The sequence below is a fragment of the Oryx dammah genome, unplaced genomic scaffold (assembly GCF_014754425.2).
Source record: "Oryx dammah isolate SB20612 unplaced genomic scaffold, SCBI_Odam_1.1 HiC_scaffold_27, whole genome shotgun sequence".
In the NCBI taxonomy this organism is placed as follows: domain Eukaryota; kingdom Metazoa; phylum Chordata; class Mammalia; order Artiodactyla; family Bovidae; genus Oryx; species Oryx dammah.
In genome coordinates, this window is record NW_024070211.1 from 95,170,544 (window position 1) to 95,177,469 (window position 6,926).

Consider the following 6,926-nt stretch of genomic DNA (forward strand, 5'->3'; position numbering starts at 1 on the left):
AGGATAATTTGGGGTGCTAATACTTATTTGGCATTTTAAATATCTTCTAGTGTTTCTATACTTTGCTTATTACCTCACAGTTTAAAACCAATTTCTCTCTAAAATATAAGCATAAACTTAAAGCCAATTTGATTTGAGTCTACGTAAAATAATTTGGGATCCCTGGTGGCTCAGACTGTAAAGAATCTGCCTGCAATGCAGGAGACCTGGGTTCGATTCCTGGCTTGGGAGGATACCCTGGAGAAGTGAATGTTTACCACTCCAATATTCTTGCCTGGGGAATCCTGTGGACAGAGGACCCTGGCAGGCTAAAGTCAATGGGTTTGCAAAGAGTAGGACACAACTGAACAACTTTCACTTCTCTATGATATTTTGAACTCCAAGGCCTCAATAATAAAACACAAACAAACCAAAATAGTGAAAATTCTGAGGATCGGAAACTAAAAGTATAGTAAAGTTCTTGATGACTAAACACTTTTAAAGGAAGACAAAAAATGAGGGTACTGACTAACACTTCTATTAATATCACTGAGACCAAAGACTCCAGGATCTTAAAGAAAAAAAAGAAAGAAAGAAAAAAGGCCACAGAGATTAACTATTTTTCTTGCTGTGATCATTGTTTTAATATTTAAGATTATTAATTAGTGATTCTACCTGGGGACCAGATTGCATGAAATTATAGGAAAGCTTATTTACACCATATAGGAGAAGTTCTAATGCTTAGGTCACTTCTAACTTTTCTGTGCACATCTGGATCATGAGCATGCTCATTTGAATCAAAAGATGTCGCTGCTTATGAGAATGTGTGCTACATCTTTCATAGGAGCCCTGGATGTCTGATAACTTTTCTAGTTAGGCAGCTTCCCTCAAAAAATAAAACACTGGGTGAGAGATTTCTCACCAAGCATTCATTAAAAGGTAAACTTCCTTGGGCTGAGAGTCATGTCAATCATCGTTTTCTTGCAAATCCAAAGCAGCCTTTTTCTCTGTTAGAAGCAGTTATCATCTTCAAAGCCATATCAAAACAGTGTTTGTTCTGTGCTTTGATTTCACCCACATGGTGAATTCAAAGACAGGTCTACTTGAGAGTAAAGAGAGACTGTTTTCTGATGTTGTTTGAGCATTTGTCTTTCCATGTTTGTAAAAGTAATAAAGTGATTTAAGTGCCTGACAGCTAACAAAAATCCTTTAAATGTAGTGGAATTTTTTTTTAATTGAAACATTCTACCTTCTGTGTTTCAAAATGTTTATAGCTGAGATTTCATAATCTTTAATATGAAACTCCAAAAGGTTTGTAGAAGAACAATATAAATTTGTAAATCAACTCAAAAATTTCATTTTTCCATTTTTCCCTGTGCAGTCCAGTAAAAACAACCAAAAAAAGCTATTTTTGAATGACAATTTCTAAATACTTGGAACAAATAGCCAATTTTTCACTGGGAAAAGAAAAGTCATTAGGAAGATAATGTTACTTAACGTTCATTTTGCATTGAGGATATTTGACACTATTCACCGGAGATAAACAGATGCATGAAATTTACATATGAAAACCTATCAGATAATGCAAAAATTTGTATGTGAAATGCTTCATTCACTGAATTAGCCTATGGTAATATCTCATTATGTGAAAAAGAAAATGATTACTAAAAATGTCTAAATAAATATTAATGTGGTTATATTGTTTTTAAATAAATAAAATATTTAGAGAGAACAATATGCAGAGAGAACCATTTAAAGGTACAGATGCTGTTTTAGCTTTTATTTATCTGAAGAGTCAATAAAGGAGACTTAACAAAATTAAATTCAGTGATGAGCTGAAAAATATGATTTTAAAGCTTCCTGTCTTGTTGAACTATTTTAAATGATGGAAACAAAGGAAAAATGATAGAAAATGAACATGATATATCTTTTATATCTTGACTGAGTTTAAAGCAATTGTGAATAATGCCAAATTTTGATTATCTTGTTCCCTCCCCACTGAACTCAGAATACTATCAAGGTTGTGGCAAACCATGCTTCTCTCTTAAACACTTTTTCTAGTTTTCTTCTAACTAGACAATATTTTAAGATATTTACTAAATCAAGCAGTATGAAACTTAAATTGTTCTGAACATAGCATTTAGATCATAACTCATTACTCCAAAATAAAAGTAAATTTTGCCAATATTTTATCACTAACTATGTTCTTAGTGGAAAGAGGTCATTTCCTCTGAGCACTCTACAATTCACTTGGCTCACAGAGCAAAGCCATGGGGAACAAATTAGAACCAAAAATGGAAATCATTTCATACTACTGTTCGTGATAAAATATCCATGTATTTTTTTAGAGATGCTTGCCAAAAGATGTTGGAGTGAAAGATAACCTCTGAAATTTGCTTTATATAATTCAGGAAAGAGAAGTGAGAACAAGAGTTCAAAGCTGGAGAAGAGGTTAGATAATCAAGTTAGCAAAATCATGAAAAAGTTGAATCTGGTGAAGAGTAAAAGAGAATTAATTTACTCTTCTCTGTGCTTTTGCAATTTGAAACTTTCACATTACAAAATATATTTTTAGAGACTATATCACCATCAGTCAAATATAATAAAGTGTGGTGAGTATATTCCTTGCATTATTAAAGAAAAAAAAAGAATATATTGGTCATTCCCCTTCCATAAACATCACTTAAGTCCATAACCTTTAGTATGCAATGTATTTATATGATGGTATATTTAAATATATAAATATATTTATATGATGAAAAGCACTAATTTGTTTTACTCAAATCAACACTATCCTATGCCTCTAGTATCGACCCACCTCCCCAATAGAGATGGTCTCTAATGATGTATAAATTAGCTAGATTCCTATGGCTGCATGCTAAGTCGCTTTGCTGGTGTCCCACTTTTTGCCACCCTATGGACTGTAGTCTGCCAGTCTCCCCTGTCCTTGTGGACTCCCCAGGCAATACTGGAGGGGATTGCCATTTGCTCCTCCATGATATCTTCCCCACCCAGGAAATGAAGCCATGTCTTCTGTGACTCCTGCACTGCAGATGGATTCTTTCACCACTGAGTCACCAGGGAAGCCCAGCAAGGTTCCTACCTTGCTCTTATTTTAATACTGGTTTGTCAATGTATGTGGGTTAGAGAGGAGTAAGGTATATTTACACATATATTCACACACTGTTGCATTAGATTCACTTTTTCTTAGACAAATCTGTATATATTAAAAGTTGCTTTCAATGTTGACTAGCAAATTTACTTTTTCTCTTTATTTGCTAGAAATATATATTTCAAATTATTAATAATTTTGATTTGGATCATATTCAAATTTGTCATCTCTGTTATATTTTATGTGGAAGTACTGTTTCAACTGGAAGATAACTCTAGGATTACTCTGACCATAACTAAGTTATAGGAGAGTCAGGGATACTTCTTGGTTCCTAAATATTGACTGCTCTAAAATGTCATTAATCTGTACTAATTGGAGGAAGCTTAGTCTCAATTAAAGGAAAAAAAATCTGAAAATACATTATTTCAGAAAGGAATAGAGTTCTATTATTTCAAGTACCTACATTAACTCACATTAAATTAACAAAATGTTATCCAATACACATCCTTGACTTGATTTAATGGTTTGTAATTAGCATATCAATTGTGTGGAAATGGTTCCTTCTAAAGTACTTGAGGGTGCTTAGAAAGTTTGTTCTACTAAGTATTTTCAAGGATCCTCTTGTAGTCTTATTTACATTATTAATTTACTTCTATAAAAAAGAAATTAATCAATGCAAAAAATAACATTCCTGTCAGCTTCTGGTCAGATAATGAATTCTGAATTAGTGAAACACAATTATTAAATTCTTTCTCTACCATTAGCACCCCAATTATAATCTCACAGTCTTGCTAAAAAGTTATTTTTATTTACTAGAAGTAATTTGCTAAAAAGTATTTTTCTCCATTTGTAAAGGTGATTCTCTTTATTGGAAGAAGCTCCTTCTGATTTGATGTTCTTTCCCATTATAAATAGAGAAGGAGTTCCTTGCAGCCAGCAACACATTTTTTGAGAGATGGTTGTGTGTGCACAGTGCTCAGTCATGTCCAACTCTTTGTGATCCCATGAACTGCAGTCCGCAAGACTCCGGAGCAGGTTGCTGTTTCCTATTCTAGGGTATCTTCCCTGCTGAAGGATCCAACCCATATTTCTTGCATCCCCTGAATTGGCAGGTGGATTCTTTACCACTGTGCCACCTGGGAAGCAGAGATGATTAATAGTCATATCAGATATACATATATTAAGAACCATGATCTTGCATATTTGGATTCTGCTCTTGCAATGGATTTGTGTATCTAATACAGTGCCTGGCATAATAAATCATTATATATATATATATATATATATATAGACTAAATAATTCATGTTTAGCTTCTGGATCAGTTAAAAGAAAAAAAAAAAAAAACACATACGATTTATTTTCTACCAACCCACTCCAGTATTCTTGCCTGGAGAATCCCATGAAAAGAGGCGCCTGGCTGGCTACAGTCCATGCGGGCGCAGAGTCGGACACGACTGAAGAGACCGAGCATGCATGAGTGCTTGCACAAGCTAATCCTTCTCTCGAAGTAATATTTATTCTTTTCACTTCGTTTTGTACTTCATTCTATTTTTATGTGAAAAAAATTTTTTTTCAAATATGAGTTAGAAAGCTAAAGACAGCCAAATGTCAACAAAAGAGAGAATGAGAAAGTAAAATTAGATTTCAACTTTGGAAGGAAGGTATTGTTTTATATCTGTTCTCCTTTGTAGTAAGGCGGGATTAGCTTAGTTATTTATAAGCCTTTCTTAATATGCATCGAACATCAATCTTGGGTATCCAGCAATGATAGCCACCATCGCCACACGAGTTGCATATTCTTTGGATTTAGGTTCTTCATCATTTAGAGATTTTCTTAATTTTTGCGTGCATTTCTTAGTTCATATTTTTCATTCTTTGCCTTCTTTTTTTTATCAGTTTGTTATATATTTGTAAATAGCTACCATCTTACCTTGAAGTAGGTTGATTTGACTGAACATGTCTTATTCTTTTAACCTTTCCTCATTTTATAAACTGTTCCTCAAAATCTTTCTTGTTATTTCTTCAAATTGTTCATGTTCTTCCCCAAATGTATCACTATTGTATACACATTTATGTGTATGCATGATAATGAATGATGCCCAAAGGTATGTACTATTTTATCTGAGCTTTCATTCTAGTGAATATGATTATGTGCTTTCACATATTTTTCTTTTTAATTTGCGGTATTTTCCTTTGATTTATTCTGAATTTTTTCCCTCTTTTAAACATTTACACTTAGGTTAATAAATTTACTTATGGAAATATTGATGAATAAATAAAAAAGTATGAAATGAAGTGGATCCAAAGTGTTGTGTCATTTTTGCTCTTATGACCTTCTTAAAAGTAGGAAGCATTAATTTTGGACAAATTACCTGGATGTGGACTTTTCCCTTTTTTTTGAATTTATATGTTAATATAACTGGTAGAATTAGATTATCCATATTTAGCTCTTTATATCCATAAAGCAGTTCTCAGCACTTTTTAAATAATTCATTGAATGTTTTGCTGCAGGGCTGCTGTGTTCTCAAAATTATATAAATCATATGATTGAAAGGAGAAATGCAAGAATTTATAGTTTTGTAAAGAAATTTTATATGCATATCATGTAACACAAAAGTGTCATGAAAATACAATAAAATCAACGTTTTCATTGAGTATACAGTAAAATCAGAGAAAGGTAGAATATTACATGTCTATTTATTTTGTAGTTTTTGCATTTATTTTGATCACACACATCTGAGAATCAAGTTTGAGACAGGAAATGTGCTTTGACCAAAATAAAATATTCTGATTAAAGTCAATGGGGGGACAATGGACTTATGATTGACACCTAGTTTTATTTTAACACCTCTCCCCATGAAAAAGAAGGGAAAAAAGCATTTTCAAAACACATTGCTTCTTTTTTGGAATATATTAAAACATCTGACTTTTTTTTTAAAGAAACATTGACTTTCTAAAAATTAACACAATATACAATAATCCTTCCAAATGATTTATCAGAGAGAATTCTGAAATTATTACCATAATGAATAAGGTACCAGTACGTTGTTTATAATCCAGGATGCCTAGACATTCTGATGACTATATATCCATGTTGGAAAGCATAGTTCTGCAAAGACAAGCTCTTTTTCTATTTTCAAATGCTTGCTTAAATTCAGATTTTATAAACTGAACTCCCCAACATGATCTTTTAATCTATCTGTATTATAACAATCCATATATACCTACCATCAGAATGTTTTATCAAGTAAGAGTTGTGTTAAAGTACAAATGTTCATCAGGTTTCCCTGGTGGCTCAGATGGTAAAGAATCTGTCTGCAATGCAGGAAACCCAGGTTCAATCCCCAGATCAGGAGGATGCCCTGGAGAAGGAACCCACTCCAGTATTCTTGCCTAGAGAATTTCATGGATAGAGGAGCCTTGTGGGCTATAGTTCATGGGGTTTCAAAGAGTCAGACATTACTGAGTGACTAATACACACATCACAAATGTTCAAAAAGATTAAAGCACAATTTTCATATACAAATATAAAACTAATGTAACTTAAAAGTAAACTCTAATTAATAAAGGAGAAAGTGGAAGCAGTGAAAGATTTTATTTTCTTGGACTCTAAAATTGCTGCAGATGGTGACTGCAGCCATGAAATTAAAAGATGCTTTCTCCTTGAAAGGAAAGCTGTGGCAAACCTAGACAATGTGTTAAAAACCAAAGACATCGCTTTACCGACAAAGGTCTGTACAGTCAAAGCTATGGTTTTTTCAGTAGTCACATATGGATCTGAGAGTTGGATCATAAAGACTGAGTAGTGAAGAACTGATGTTTTCAAGTTGTGGT